This window comes from Falco peregrinus, chromosome 1, assembly GCF_023634155.1.
Source record: "Falco peregrinus isolate bFalPer1 chromosome 1, bFalPer1.pri, whole genome shotgun sequence".
Lineage (NCBI taxonomy): Eukaryota > Metazoa > Chordata > Aves > Falconiformes > Falconidae > Falco > Falco peregrinus.
Window position 1 is genome coordinate 73,304,570 of NC_073721.1, and position 16,945 is coordinate 73,321,514.

The 16,945-nt window shown below is 36.3% G+C and overlaps 1 protein-coding gene across 4 annotated transcripts in view; it reads left to right on the plus strand.

The window, feature by feature from the left end:
- Window positions 1–16,945, plus strand: part of STXBP6 (syntaxin binding protein 6) — a 121,988-nt gene that overhangs the window by 58,877 nt on the left and 46,166 nt on the right. Inside the window, exon 2 of one of the 4 annotated variants that reach the window (XM_055790941.1) lies at window positions 2,857–2,934. The exons of the other annotated variants lie outside the window; for them this stretch is intronic. The gene's annotated coding sequence lies outside the window, so the exon portion shown is untranslated. The remainder of the gene's footprint in view (window positions 1–2,856; window positions 2,935–16,945) is intronic. 4 annotated transcript variants of the gene reach the window in all.

Here is a 16,945-nt window from a genome sequence, read left to right on the forward strand (position 1 = left end):
TCTTTGCACTGCAGCTCTTGTTTGGTGCTGGTACAAATCCTGAACAAACCCATTCCATGCATTTATGCAAAGCTGTATTTGAGCTTTGTGAGGTCTTCATGAACAAGTTACACATTTATTAAAATAAAAATAAAAATATTGTGTGTAAATAATCAAAACAGGAACAGAGTGAAATTCACAAGGCTGAGGTATTGTGCAAGGGTTTTCCTAAGCCGTAGCTTTTAGTGTTACCTTAATGCTTATTGTTGCTTTTCTCAAAGACTACAACAGTAGTCTGCATAAACTCCCCTTGATTGATTGGTCATATATACTAGGATATGTGTCAGAAGAAGCTAAGGGGCACAGCAGACCATTCCATAAAGAAGATGTTAGCAAGCTGCTCAGCATTCTCAGCCACAGAATGGCAGCTCAAAACACAAGTGTTCCAGCTCAGTCACCCAAGCCTCTCAAATGCGGCTGGTATGTCCCATTGTAAAGATGATACCTGTCTTATAGGCATTTATCCCTACCAGATTTATGTGAGTTGTGATTTAGTTCCTTGGACTATTGTTGTTTATTTGCCATTGATTGATGTCTTAGTATGTATCAACATAGTAGATGGTCTCAAATCTTCAGTTTTATATTTATTGCAGTGAATTAACTACTTTAATATTACATTTATTGAAGAACTAGCTGTATAATATCTCCATCCTCATCTTTCTCAGCAGAAATGCTGTTTCTGGTTGTCAGTATCAGGTGAGTTGAGGAGAATGTATGGCATTATTATTTTTCCTGTCACATTCTAATCCTTGTGAATAGCTCATGGTAGGCTGTAAGTAAAGAACTGCTTCCTTCATAAGCAAAAGTATAGTATCAGGTAACATTCTTTTTCCTGGGTTTTTATGTAAGTGTGATGCTAATGTGTGTATGCTCCATGGGTAGAAAAAAAAGGTGGGTAGCTTGAAGGACTGTTACTACTGCATGGATGACTTTTCTGCATGGTCTGCTTAAAATGCAATTATGTCTCTTATGTCTGGATAATTTGACAAACATAGAAGGGTGGAAAAGTTTCTGCTCTTTTTAGGGGGCAGAATGCCTAATGTGTGTGGGTGACGTAGCTATGAAACATCACTTGGTTGATGGTGCATTTCAGCTCTTTTTAAGAAAAATTGATGTGGTTCAATTATTTGCTTGAAAATAATCTGATCCTAGTTATTGTCTTACAGTCTTGCTGGTAATATTTAATACCTGTTAATCTGGGAATAGTCTGGTTTAACTCGGCACACAAAATACTGCTGAATCAGATGTCCCTTTAAAATATAATTAAAACTGAGAGGCCTGGCTATTCCCGTGGTATTGTGAAGTAATCTTTGAGCATTTGTAAACTCTTGGGATGCTTCTTTAACCAGTCTGTTATCAGTACTGTGCTTGTCGTTATGCTTTATGCTGTTGAGTTTGACTAGGGAGAGTGAGCCGTTAAGATAAAACCCTTCAAATGGAATAGGGCTGCTCGGCTCCCTTCCCCTGTAATTTTAGTCCTTGCATGCTTTCAGTCTGAATGCCTTTGCTTTCCCTGGTGGTGTTATTTCTATAGCTATTCCGGATCACATTCAACTTCATTTGTTTGCAGTCTTTGCAATTATACCACATTCAGTAAATCTCTGACAAGGCTAAAATGACTTCTGAAGAGCCTTTTGAAGGCCTCATTTCCATTAGTTTCTGTCCTGACATGCTGATAGGGATACATCCCTGCACTTACAGCAGTGTCAAAAAAACTAAGTGCTTGAATACCTGTCCCTGTGCAGTATAAATTTTCTAGGGTAGTGCTCGTTGCTTTTAGTTTTAAATGGCATATTCCTTACAGCTGTGAAAGTCTGTGGAAACCTGAACTGGGGTGCAGATGTGTCTGCTTAAGGACTGTTAAACCAGCTGATGTAGCAACATACTGCTTGTAGATAGCTCTCTCTAGCTGGCAGAAACTTCTTTAGGTTCATAGGTAATCTTGTGGATTTAAGATTCTAGTTCAAGAGCAAACCGTTTCACTATTCTCAGGTTTGGAAGAAGAGCAGGAGGGTTCAGTGATTGCCTCTCACCAGTGCCGTGGGAGACTTTGGCAGCAAATGTTACGAAAAGCTGTTGGCAGTAGTTAGGCAGGTCAGATGATTGCCCAGTTGTTCCTAGATATCCTGATGTCCCATTTATCATTTCGTGAACAGGGACTGAGTTTTGAAAGAGAAGTTTTTGCTTCTTGAAAAGCTGGTGACAGAAAAAGTGCCAGGCAGGGGAGAACAACAGGAATGCTGCAGTAGTTTTAATGCAAAATTGTCATATTAACTGTTTTGATTTCTCAGATGGTTGTATGAAAAAAAATGGAAGGGGGCATTAAACACCTTAAAGCAAGGGGTCCTATTTCTTGGGCTTTCATTTATATATTTCAGAGGGGAAGTAAAATAACTTTGGTTTTAGTAAAGGAGCTGGCCTAGATGCAGAATGCTGTTCAGAGAGAACATAAACTGAAATGGCAGTATCTGCAACAGGTCACTAACTAGGAATAATTACTAGATGGGGAAAGTAATGGAAATGGACATCTGTGAAACAATGAAACATTTCTTATTAAGAGAATTAGCCTGTAGGGTGGCTTTCTCCCTCTCTCAGGCCCATCCCCCTGTGTGTCCATCCCCCCCATCCTCCCGTTGCTCTGTCAAACTGCTATTTTTAATGTGTACTTATTTAATTAAGTGATTGAATACTGGTAAATTTTTAAAAGTTGTGCTCCTAGGAGATATCTGTGATGTTTTTTTCTCTTAAATTTCACTCTGAAGCAGCTTACTGAAATAGCTTTATTACCACTCCTTTCCATTTTCATTTTTTACAAAGGCTTGGAACTCTGAGATTTTCAACTGATTTTCCAGCTTAGTTTCAGTGGGAGGCAGGGTCAGACCTTCAAGAATTCTGGTAAGCTGTTGACAATATACTGTTACCGTAAATTTTTCAAAGCTGTGAAAGTGATTATGATGTAAAGCAAACCCTGCATGGTGGGTTTTTTTTGTCTTTTTTAAAATATGAAATGGAAAACTGAACTTAAATGCTCAGAGAACTTCTTTAAGTACCTAGAGTTTTGCATTTTCACTTCAAACAATTTTTATATTTCAGTTCTGTTTCCAGCTTGTAATACTGTTCTGAAATTTAAATTTATTTAATCAAAAAAGTTCTGTTATGTAAAATAAAGGTTGTTTGAATAGGGTTTGTGTTTGCAAGCACTGATCTGTAAAAATTAAAAATATTAATTTTTTTTTACTGCTTCTGTGGAAAAATAGTGACATTTTTTTCTTCATGGAAATTCTTTAGCAACAATTATGTCTAACTTTTTTCATTTCAAAAGAATTTAATAAATAATATGTCTGACTTTTCTAGAAGGAAAAGGTATGGAAGCGTACCGTACTTCCTTGGTGGGTAGAGGAGGACAGAGATAGAAGCTAGCTATAGATGTAACATGTTTGACTTGCTTTGAATTACTTCTGTCTCCTCAAAATGTTTATCTGAAGGAAACAAAGCATTGAAGTGATTCATTGGTTAGAGCTTTTTTTGTACAAAAATTGACTCCTGGCGTTAGAGAACCAGCCATAAATTGTAAACCACAATAAAAAAATGGGTCTTAGTACAGTGCAGTGAGTTCTTTCAGGCTGAGCGAGTCAAAGCAGTTACTTATTACTGAAGCAGGACACAGTTCAACACTGCATAGTTGAAATCTTCCTCAATTTATACAAACTAACAAAAAATACTAGCCTTAGGCCACATGCATAATAAGACAGTGGCTTGGAACAGTTTTCCCCTTCAAATGTCAGTCAGAGACATGGACCTCTGATACAGTTTATCTCTTGATGGCTGGGGATGGCTGGCTGTGAAATGTTGTGGAAGAGTACTGTTAAGGGAAAACAGATTGTGCCAGTTTCTTGTCACATTCTCCTTTTATCTTGAGTTAAGAAGGTTGTCATACCGTTGTTGCAGGGCTCTGATAGGAAAGAGAAGCGTTAGAAGTCTGAACTCTGCAGACAGTAGTGGCATGTAATATAAATGTGTGGTTCAGTTAAGCACTGAGAAACAGTGATATAAGGGCTGCCATCCTGAATTTCCCAGCCCCACTTCCTGAAACTGTGTGGAGCTGAGCCCAATAAAATAAATAACCTTTGATTCAAAATGAAAGAGACTTTCACTTGTTTATACTAGTGTGCTTTAGACTTCTACAGTGTTCTTTTCACTGGTCAGCATCTTGCTTTAGCCATTTTGAGTCCTTTAAGGCCTTCACGCAAAAGCAGCTGAGAAAAAATTCTCATGGTATTTTGTTTTCACTGAAAGTCAACCAAGCATTTGCTAACTTTCAAAGAAACATATTTTTCAACAGGTTTGGTTTGTATTCTATAGTGAGTTTTGATTGAGTAGCTTAGGCAGTGCTTGTCTCTAAGGAAGAGTTAAGTCTGTCACTGGTTTGCCTGTACAGTGATACTGAGGAGGATCCATCTAGCCTAAATTTCTTTGATACTGGCTAATGGTGCTTGGAGAGCAAAGATAAGAGAAGGGTGAACACATGTCGGTATAGTTGCTGATATATTTTCTAGGTGCTTCCTAAATCTTAGACTTACTGAACTTGATGTTGGAACTTTATACTTAATCTTTTTTATGATCCTTTTTTGGAAGCTTGTCTAAGCAATGTTTAAACTCATCTTGGTTTTCTCGTGTTTTATAATAATAGATGTTTTCATTTTGAGTTTTATGTGTTTCCTTTTTTGATTGACTTAATTTGATGCCTTGAAGAAATTGTGAGAAAAACTGAATCGTTATTCCCTATAATCATGTTCATGCCATCCTTGAAGTTCCTGAAGACGACTCCTCTGCCTTTGCATTTCCTAACATTTAGCTCTCTTTTTCTAGATTACAAATGATACTTTTATTTTCTTACTGCAAAATTTCCCTGCTCAATCTTTGATTATTCTTCTTACGTTACTATGGGTTGTTTCTAGGCTTACTTTATCTTGTAAGAGATGGAAGTACACCTACAGTATGGTACTACTGAGCACATACGTGGGCATCATAATTACGTTGTAAATATCTTAAGTAAAATAAGTTATATAATATGGAATATAGAAATGCATTATAATAAAGTATGTGTAATTAGGAAAATAGTATTACTCTTGTGAGTTGGAATTTAACCATGTTGTAATAAAGAACTATTTAAGGTAAAGTCTTTGTCAGATGATGGTTATTTAATCTTTTCTCCATTTTGTATTTCTTTCCCTTTTACTAGCAGATAATATATTTTGTTAAAATGGTCAGTGATTCCTTTTAAAATTAATGATAGCAGTCTTTACAAACCTTTTATTTCATTTAGTGGGCTTAGTATTTCTGGCTTTGCTTCTAAAAAACTTTTTGAGTGAAGTTACACTAATTCATTGATGTGGTACTAATAATGCCTTGTCCAGAAAAGATGCACTGGTATAGCTGGCTTCCAAGCTTGAAAAAGCACTCTTGAGTCTGTAAAATTGTCTCTGCATGATAAAAAGCTATTATACAAGAGTATTAGCCAAAACAAAGGTGGTGTGTTTTTTTAATCTAGATGAGAGTGGTCTTAATACAGTTGCACAGAGAAAAGAAGCCTCCAGTTGAGTTTGAGAAGGCCTAATAAATTCTTTAACCATAGTGGGAGAAAAGTACAAATATTTTTTTTAATTGTCTATATTCCATAAGAACTTAAAATTGTTATACTGAGAATATAGGAGATGATGTGTTTCAAGAAGATATAAGATGCATTTATTTAGAAAACATGTATCCTGGCTAAAAATGAAAACAAAACAAACAAAAAAACCCCACAAAAACAAAAATCCCACAAGAAACCAACCAAACAAAACTCCCATCTAAATAGAAATAGTTGAGGTAAGGGGGAGAATAGTCTAAAATCTACTGATTAGAAAAAGCCATTCTGTGGTTTTCATATGAAGTAGCTATTCTCTGAAATAAATCCTGGTTCAATTCTCTAAGTGGTATTTTAAGCATTAAAAAACCCCTACAAATAGATTCTTAGAGAAAATGTTTTGTGCTTGGAATGCTTACATTTATTTCCTAAGTGTCTTGGTACAGTGTTCTCCAGGTTTGTTGGGTTTTGGTGTTTGGGGTTTTTTGGGTTGTTTTTTTTTTTTTTTTAGAATATGAGAATTCTTAATAAATAAAGGAAACCACCAGCTGGAGCTGCTAGTGATACTGAAGCTTCTTTTCTTCTTGCTTTGGCAGAACTTTGTCCTCTTGCTCATCAAACCTGTAAAACATCTGATCTTAAGTCCTCAATCTAGACTGTCATTAAAGGATTTGTATTGATTTGCATCAGCTGATGAGTGGACTTTAAAGTCCATGTGTTTAAATTGAGGTTGGACTGGGTTTTATACCCCCCTGACAGCCTGTTGACCAACTGGGCAGAGTTCATAATATAGCACAGTTCATGGAGAGGGGCTTCATGTCTTTTTGTCTTCACTAAGTGATAAAGTTCTCAGTAAAATTGGGTATCTTTTGGTAAAGTCACTTTTGCTTTTAATAGATGGATAGTGATATACCAAAAACTTATAATTTCTCAGTATTTTGATTTTATTTAATAAATACGTAGTGTTACTAATAGGAGGTGAAGGAAGTAGTGACAATTTACTTTGATGCTGTTGAAAAGGCTATTTGTAGGCTGTTGGAAGAGTAAAAAAAACCTGAGAGAGTAATTATACATTCGTACCCTTGCAAGTATGTCTCAAATACAGAGATTTGCAACAGAGAAGCATAGCATGTGGTAAAATCTGTAAGTATCTTCTAAAATATATTCTTAATTTATGTAGCATAAACAGAAATACTTCAGGGACTATCTTAGTGAGGTGTGATCAGTGTTCAGAATTTACTGTTCTGCATTGCCAAAGCTGAGTGCAAGTACATGTGGTGCAGTGATACTGATTTGCTTTGTGAATGCATCATTCGGGACACAGTCCCACTTTTTTGATTTGTCTACAGCTATTAATAATTTAAGAAATGCAACTGCAAATTTCTTACTTTTATAAAATAATTTTATATTGGACTCTATTTTAAAAAGGCAAACTCCTCTTTTGAGAAGAACAAGGCTAATTTTGGTGTCTCTAGCTACTGCTGTAAGAGTTTAATATATTAAAAAGGCTTTCAGCAAGCTTTGAAAGAATTTTGCTTCGCATAGGCTTTAGGAAACTGAAAAAAGCTGTGGAGTTTTTACTACCATTACTGTAGTTAAAGTTCAAGGCCATTCTGTGAATTTTATTGTGAAATAACAAATTTCAGTGTAATTTCAAGCCATTTAGAAACACATTTATAATTTAAACTATGCAATTTACAGTAAGGACAGCAGATATATTTTTCTTTACTGCACCATTTAACTGGTTTTATCAATGAGTATTTATAGATGACTCTTACCAGGGTAATTACAGGATAGCCTTCATAGACTAGACAGCAGACAAGCCAATGCTCATGGTGATTTTAAGCTCTAAACTACACAGTGGGAATAAGCTATTAACAGCAAATTTACAAGCAATGAGGCTTAGAATAATAGAATATATTAATACAGTGTATCAGCAGGAAAATCAAGAAAATCTTCCACTCTACATCCAATATCAGATTAGACATAGGAGCTTTCCTTTCAGGATGTGAATTTTCTGGTTTAGGGGTATGTAAAGCAGAGAATAAGAAAGAAACTCCAATAAGTTATAACCAAGCCAAAAAAATGCAAATAAAGGCAAATAAAAATAAGAAAATAAATGTGCTTACATAGGAATAAGTTCTGTAGAATAGGGATTGGCTATATGTTGACATTCCAGTTGTTAGTCCTGGTGTTCAGAGAGTCGGTTCTTCTGCTTCTTGATATTAATTTAAATACAAATTCAAATTTAAAGAAAAAAAATTAAAAAGTGGAGGAATAGGTAATTTGGTAGAAATATTGTGGGTTGTTTTTTCTTCTACTTCATCCCCTCACTTTAAAGTGCTTGCAGTTTTTGCAGAGTAGTCAGCACACTAAAAATGACTGCAACAAACGTTAAGAATATAGAATTTGATCAGAAGAAAATGCTGACACCAAGTAAGAGAGCAGTTAAGTTGGATAATACATACCTATTACTCAGAAATAATTCTGATTTCTGGGTATATTTAGAGTCCATCCAAGCTTTCACTATAAGCTTATGTAAACATTACTTAAATTGAAATTTGCAAATGAAATTTCATTTGCAAATCTGCGCGGTGCTAGGCCCTTAGATGCTATGTTTGGCATTATATAATTGATCAGATTTTAAGTGCTAGGCTCTGAGCCTTCAATAATTAAGTAATGCTAAAGTAGAATATTGGTAATAGTAACAATTATGTATTATATAAAACTGACATCAAAAGATAGAAGATCTATAGCTCAGTGTTTTGCACTATAACAGTAAATCAATGTATTGATGCTTGTAATGGCATTCATAAATCCTGAAGTAAATCTAGTATCACTCAGTTACCGTATGGGAATGTAGCCATGTAGAAGTCGTGTAGAAGATGCACAGCTTTCAATGCTCTGGCTTTCTGTCCTTGCAGGCAGAGAGGGTAATTTGGATTGGAGAGATGGACTGCGAGGTGAGGGGAAGAGCTGGGAGGACTGTAGGGCTCAGAGGTGTGGTTCTGTGTCTTCTCAGTAGTTCTAACTGGCCAGCTACTGGTGGCATGGTGCAGAGGCTGATCCTGGAGCCAATCCTCGTTCGTGTCCTTGTCTATGACCAGGACAACAGGATGGGCTGTGCTTCCCTCTGGTTTGTGAGTGATACCAGTTTGAAGGGGAGTAATTGATATGCAAGGGAGGTGGGGAGGACTTTTTAGTAATCTGACTCCTAAGTGGGGGAATGGGGCAACAAGAACTTCATGATGTTCAACTAAGACAAATATGAAATCCTGCACCTGGGCTGGAATAATCCACTGCTGGGGCTGGGAGCTCGCTGCTTGAGTCGGGAGCAGCCTGATGGGAAACACACAGGCTGAACAGGGCTCAGTGGACCGCCCATGCAGCCGTGAAGATGGACTGCATGTTGAGCTCCATTAGCAGGAGCATAGCCTGCAGATCAGCAGAAGTGATTATTCTCCTCTGCTGGGCATATGGGACTGCATCTGGAAACCTGTTTTCAGCACCTTAGTGTAAGGCACATACTGTTAAACTTCAGAGTCTAGCACAAGTCAGCTAAGGTATTTAGGAAACGGTAGCATATGACAGGAGGAGAGACTGAGGATGCTGGTTTTATTTAGAAAAGATAAAAGAGAAGACAGGGCTGAGAGGGATAATTGCAGCCTTCCACCCTAAATGTTCTACGGTTCTAGAGAAGGTAGAACTAGGTTCTTCTTAGATGTGTGCAGTAGAAAACTGGGTGGCAAAGGCAGCAAGTCACAATCAGGCAAATCCCATTCAGTTGAAAGGGAAAAAGAGGAAATAAAAAATAAAAAATCACTATGGTAAAGCAAAGTTATGCACTTAGTTTTACTATGTTTTGCAGTTAAGCAACCTCACTGAACATCAGTGTTTGAGCAGGGGTTTGACTAGATGACCTTCAGAGGTCTGTTTTAATTCTGTGATTCTGAATTGTATAAATGAGTATGTGGCAGTGGAGGAACTTCAGGGTGTTTAGATGAAGTAATTCCAGCATGTTATGAAATAAATGTTTTGGGAATCTCAGTACTGTGTACAACAGGATCTTTAAAGCTTTGTAATGGAATTGGGACAAGCAAAAGAACTTCCTTGGAGGAAAAAGAAAATACTAAGTTAGGTTAAATCTTTAAGTGTACTGGGTGTTTCCTAAGGCTGTCACAGGTATCAGATTTTTTTAATTTTTTTTTTCCCCTGAAGATTTGGATTTGGAAGTACCTGTTAGTCCTGAATTAACTTTGCTTTTAATGGGAAGTACATTACATAAGAACTAGTATGCTAGTAAATGCAATACGTTTAGAGAAAGAGGGGAAGCTGCTATCAAGATTAAACTAAACTGATTTTAGCCTTGCTCCTGCTAAGTATTACCAAAAGTATCAGTGCTTGATCATAAGTTTTTGATTATATTTTCCAAAATTAAGTGAAGTGTGGTGAGATTGTAACAGTGTCATGCTGTGAGGGAAATTGTGTTTGATTTTTAACTTCCCAGATAAATCTCCCTCATTGAGGAAATTCCACAGTAGAGTCTTACTTATTAAAGTTGATATTTGAGTTTTTCTTTGCTTTTCAATTATGGCTGTTACGTATTTGTTCTGTAACTGTCAGTTGGACGTGGCTTTATTTGGTGTGTTACTGTACCTCAGTATAGAGTGGATGGACCTAATGTTTTGCTTTAGGTTAAGTGTTGGAATAGATGTATGGGAGTACACACAAATTACACATTTTCTCATGACTTCTGCAGCAAGCATGCTGAGCTTTCTTGCTACGTTACTGTAGATACAAGAAGCAAGTAGTATCATTTAGGGATTCCATTTTAAAGAAGTCAGAATAACTGTTTTCATCTGGTCTTGTCTCATTCTTCTAGTGTCTGACTGTAAGAAACCAAATGCATGTTTCTGGAGAGTTTCTTGTAAAACACGTACCGTGCTCTAAGTTATCCACACTTTTATCCACTCCAGTGCTCTGCAAAGGACTGAAGAAATCAGTCATGAGATGAGAAATCTGCACTGTCAGTTTTAGTTTGCAGGTTGTGCATCTCTTTAGAGGTGGTTGTGTTTAGAGATTGTAACTCCAAATACATACTTTTAGAAAACTTGCTGGAATTCGCATGTTTTTCACATCTTAATTCTTGCCAGATGCCAAATTTGCGTGATCGTATGCTGGTCTGTGCCTGATGTCATACCAAGGAGAAGCTAAAAATCAGCCAGAAGAATTAAGTACGGGGAGATGTAATGAGCAAATCAGCCATTTTAAAATAAAACCCTCTTATTGCATTGTGCAGTGAATACATAGTGGCAACAGTAGGAACAAATCTACGGGGTGTTACCGTGGTGCTTGTAGTATCAGTTCTCTTTAAGTTCAGACACTGTTGTTGTATAAGGAGACATGCAGTGAAATGCAGATTGGGATGGTGGTGGAGATTTTTCTTAGCTCCCCCTCCTCCCCATTTTAAAGTGGTCTTCCTGTATTTCTCCTGGGTTTGGGAATTATTTGTTCTCCAGAAACTATTGTGGATTAAGGGCTTTTTTGCACTGTGTAGCATTATAGTTTTCCCTCTTCTTATATGTGACTGTTTGTGGGAATAATTTTTGTTTAATTTGGTAGCAGTACTAGTAATACCTTCTGTATGACCACCCACCAGGACAGCAGGTAGCTCCACTTCATTATAGCTCTTGCACCACGAGTCACAGCATGACTGTAAGCTAAGGGGGCACACCTGCTGGCGCCGGTTCAAACTACTGAGTGTCCTAGTTGTAGAACTTTCACTAGATAGTGGAAGTACTTTAAATATTTAAGATTCTTGATTTGTGATCTGTACTTTCTTTGCGTGTTGTGCCTGTTCTCTATGTTTAGGTTTTTGATGGAGAGGGTTTTTTTGTGTGGTTTTTGTTTGGGTTTTTTTGCGGGGGGTGTTCTCTTTCAAGGTCTTTCAAGCTGTTGCATTTATCTGCTTCAAAATATCTGTAGCTTTACTCTTTCAAGGTAGAAGAAATCTGAGAGAGAATTTTTTTTTCCTTACAACTGATTTTAATTTGGCAATAATTGTAACTGTTACTCTTGCACACAAATTGCAAAAGAAAATAATTGGCTTTCCCTGTAGTGTACTGTGTTGAGGAACACTGTGGATAATGCTTTAAAGAAAATACTCTTTCCTCTGTGTGTGTTTCCTTTACCTTATCCTTTGTGTACTGTTAATTAATTTATATTTTTCACTGGCTGTCTTCTGATAGGAAATTGATCCAAATCAGTCATGCAAAACACGCTTCCAGCCAAGCAATTCATAGTTATCTACTTGGACAGATAAAATTCTATTGTTCAGATGGTTAAAAAAAAAAAAAAAAAAGCAGTAGTGCTTTTAACAGACATGGGTTTATTTCTGATTTTCTGGTTTGTTGGGGTTTTGTGTTGTTTTGCAAAGCAGGTGCATGGGCTAGAAATGTTACAAGTTTGGTGTGTTTTATACTTTTTTGAGAAGAGGGTTTGTATTTTTCTGTTTGTCCATGAAGTGTGCCACAGCAGACCAAGCTTAAATGAGATAATATTCAAATGCTAATCTGCTGATCTGTTTCAAACCAGGCATTAGTAGGCATTCCCTGTCCATAGAGCTTTACTGAGAGGACCTGAGTCATTAGCTCAGTTGGCCGGCCCTGTGTAGGGATGATTAATAACCCTTCAAAAGGCCAACTCAGTTCATAAAATATGGATGGTAATGTCTTCTTTTGCAGATCTTGAGGTGTAGTCTTAACTAATTATGTCCCAGTTCCATCATCCAACCTCTAAAAAACCCAAGGTCTTGTATTTTAGTTTATACATTGGACGTGTTGAAAATAGTGGCTTATTTGTTGTCCTGTGAAAGAGGAGAAGAACTTCTATGATTGCATCTTACTGGAGGAGGGAGAAAGTCACTGTTTTTAATCTTTCAGAAAAAAATGATGTATCAGTAAAATCTGCTAACTATATAAAATTGTCTTTTGCAATTGAAAGAAGTGCATGCTATAGCACTTGGGTGTTTCCTATTTCTCTTAAATTGAATAGTGACCACTAATGTATAGTATAAAACTAACTTTTTGAAAGTTCTGGCTTCATTTTTAATCCGTTCTTTGTATTTCTATTTAACTTAATGGTGTTAATGAGATGTTTGCTTTTGGGGATCCATATATTTTAATCTGTTTTGGAGTTCTTTTGTCTTGTTTTTTGGAGGCTTTGTGACTTGATGGTAGTTAGTACTTGGTAGAGGGAAATTGGAACGTGTCTGTAGTACCTTCTACTGTTGGAGCTTACAGATGATGGACAAAATTCGCGCAATATATACAGACTTGTTAAATAACACATCAGTATTGACCTGAGACCCAAAATCAAACTTCAGAATGTTTCCAAATTGAAATCTCTTGCTTCTGTTGGCTTCACATTTCAGCTACAACTTGAGGTTTGTTCTTTTTACATATCACTTAATGTTTCAAAAATTCATTTCATGGCCTTTAGGGTCTGTCAGTTTTCCTTCTCTGCTCTGTATCCATGCTGGTAATGTCACAGTGCTTAAAAGGCTTTAGGGAGTGTCTGTTAACCTGAAAAGTATTTCCATTGCAAGCTAGACTAAAGAGGAAATAATTGTGGGTTGTTATTTGGTTAGGTGTTTGCTGTTTGGTCTTTTTGTTTGGTTGGTTTGGGTTTTGGGGGTTTGTTTTTCTATATATTTTTTGCAGAAAGGGAAGCAACATAGTAACTATAGTATGTAAAATAACAAAAGTATATGACTATTTTATATAAAAGTATTTGCCAGTGGGCTATTTCCTATATTACGTTTTTCTTTGGAAATTGGAAACTGTTGTCTCCTCAGGCAGGTCAAACATAAGCTACATTCCAAATGAACAACTATTGGCAAACTGTTAATCTGCTGAGGAGCAAACAGTGAATCATGTCAGATGTAGAATGTGAAAATATTACTGTGAAACATACTCACATTACATGGATTCTAACAATCCTGTGTGATTAAAATGTAAAGAAAATTATGGTCTTAATGTTCAGTAAAGACAATGCTAGTGATCAATGCAATTACTGGAAACATGGGGTTTTTTCATTATAACTAATAACATGTCTCTAAGGTGGTAATAAGTTTCTTTTTTGGGTGTATGGTGTGGAATATTAACAGTTGGTTTCGTTTGGGTTTATGGAATGTAATGAAAGGGATGTTGTAGCTCATAATAGTGTAGTACAATGTGTACAGTACAGCAGAAAAATAAGGTCAGTTGCAAAGGCCTCTTGCTATCAGGATCTATAGTGTGCAAAGTAATAAGGCTGAGTTGCTCATATTGGATGCTCTAAAATAAACTCAGAAAGAAATCTCCTTTTATAACATTGGCAGTATAGATTATTTTTCGGAATAATTTTCAAAGGATAAGTTTTCGCAAAGGAAAAGCTACTATAATCAGTAAAATGTTACTGCAAATTAAAAATTAATGCTACATTAGCATAGTAAACTATTAAAAGGGGTTTTTTAAGATACCGTTTTCTATTTAAGATGTTTAAGAGCTATTTCTAGGGGTTTTTTTGAGACATTTCTATGTCTTTAGGGTATCTATTTTTCCTCATTAAGCCTGAGTCATCAATTGTAACTTAAACCTGTTTCCAGGTTTTTCTGTGGTTTGAAATTTCATGTGTGAAGTAATAGCCAGGGGTGCATTCAAGTTAGATTTTCATAGTTTCACAGCTAAGAGATTAAATCTGAAGCCAAATTTCATTTAATTGCTTCACAAATAAAAAGAGCATAGTCTTTCACGTTACTGGGCAGAAAGTTTGGGGCCTGTAAGGACAACCTGGCGTGTATTCCTGTAAGAAGCATGCCCATGAAATAGCAGTAATTAATCCTGTAGCATAAGGAGCTATGCATTGTAAAATACACAAATCATTGGGTCTTTCTCAAATGGAAAAGAATGCAAACTGTAGAAAGAGCTAGGGGGAAAAAAAAGCTGGTGGATATGCTAGAGATGTTTAGTTTTACCTTTGTATGCATGCCCACACACAAATGTGATAAAGAAGGTAGTTCAGTTAGGTGTACCCAAATGTTGCATGGTAAATAAGAAGGTAAACTGTATCCTTTGATATCTTCTTAGTTGTGTACTTCTGCCTGGAAATTACCTATTTCAGTGAAGACTTTAGGAAATGGAAATAGCAGATTGACTGAATACCACTTCGGTCACCATCCATTTATTATACTACACCATATTAAATAGCATAGATTGGATCTACTAGATTAAATCTACACCTAATCACTTTACATCTAGTGGTTTCAATGAACCTGCTGAAAATCTCTGAAATGAGTAAAATCCTTGATGAAGAGAACTGCAAACAGTTTATCTGAGGTTTTTTATAATTGGTTATGGGGAGGCACAGATATGGACACTTCAAAAATGTACGTTGTAACTGACTTGCTAAGAGTTCATGGAAGAAAGCTGCAGAAAGCCTTGCATCAGCCACAGCAGCTTTTAGCTTTTCTGACAACATACTGGATATTTTCATATAATACATTTTACCATGATGTCTTGTATCTATGATTTTAGGTATTCAGCTTTTGTCCAGTTGAGCAGTCTGAGAATTCACCTTTTCAAAATATATTTGCAAAGTACTGAATTGTGTATGTACACACAAATCACTTCTCCATGTGAGAAGTGAACAGGCTCCAAGTAAGTCTTTTATATAAAGTTTTGAAGACATGAGTTAGGGAATTTCAATTTGTGGAGGTGATCTATGCCATAAGCTTGTGCTAGTTATATATAGGCTATATTCTGGGTTATGGAAGCTTTTGGGGAAGTCCTTCAGCTGTCCCCTAATTGTTTATGTAAGTGAGACCTACCTGTGCACAATTCTCTGAATCTGTTCCCTGTTGGACCTTTCTTTGGTGGAGTACCTCTTAAAATTACTGTTCAAGGCAGTGTATGTCATTCCTTGATTGCTGTGGCCTCATTTAAGTAGAGTGATTAAGTTTGTAAAATAAAAACTGTTAAAATTCTTTGCTAACTGCATATGCTTTCCTTTCTCTTCTACGGTTAAACCTGTTAGATGTCTTACTACAAAAAGTTTTTACCAGTTTCTGGCTTTTTTTCTTCCTTAGAAGCTAGAAAAGCTTCATGGTTGAAAATGGTGGACTTATCCTTGGTATTTACTTCTCAGTTTCTGCTTCAGTCCCTTACAGTGAAATCTTTCATGTTAATAAAGGAACTGTATGTCGTATTTCCTATGTCAGGTGACTTGAGATACTATGTACAGTAACTGAACACTGTCTGCACAGAGCACCTCCAAATAAGATCTAGTCCACTGCAGGTGTGAAATTTGTCATGTAGAATATAGAATGAAAACTTTGCTTGCAGTTCAAACATGCTTTTACAAAGTCTAATGAGGGATATATTCTTACGAGGTATGTTTGATCTGTGAACATACCTAGGGTCCAAGTATTAAGAAAAATGAGTAGCTGTTCATAACATAGGTAATAAAATCTGTGAGCCTAAGATAATCAGATTTGAGTGTCTGTTCAAAACTTGAGAGATTATGTATTTTTACACAGTTGCAGAAAAAACATTGGGTATGTACTTCATTGGTTTTGTTTTTCTGATGATACTGACCCAATTAATCAGCAGCTAATACTGGCTGTGTTTGAAAAATAGTAAAAAAATAAAAAATGCAAGCTATTCAAATGGTCCAATTGAAATACATTCAGATGCAATGGTGCTGTGCTGTAATTCAGGAGTTCTGAAAATTATTTCTTCAAAACATGGAGTACACATTCACTTTGCTGTTAATTTCAGTAATGTTATGAAGTAACCATTTCAAATTGGTCTTGAATATCTGTTTAATATAGATTGTGTATTAACAAATACACAAGAGTTCTAGAGTTTGTTGGGGGGTAGGGTGGGTGGGTTGTTGATTTCCGTATCAGTAGTAGAAGGCTGCCTTTCCTCAGTTCATACCGCAAATAATCTTTTACTTCGTTCTTCTTTGCAACCTTTTGGTGTGACAACAGAAGATAATGGTATCATCAGATTCACTGACCTACTCATGTAGGCTTTGAACAGCTAATGATTTCTTTCCCGCAAAAATCACACCACCTTAATGCATGTACCATCAGTGAGTTCAGGATCATACTGATAATTTTGGAGTGTGCAGCAGGGGAGTCAGGGAGATGAGAATTGAATTAGACTTCTTATCCTATTTTTGCTGCCTAAAGAGAAAGGGAACCAAAATACAACTGTTTGTGGCTTTAAATGGTCT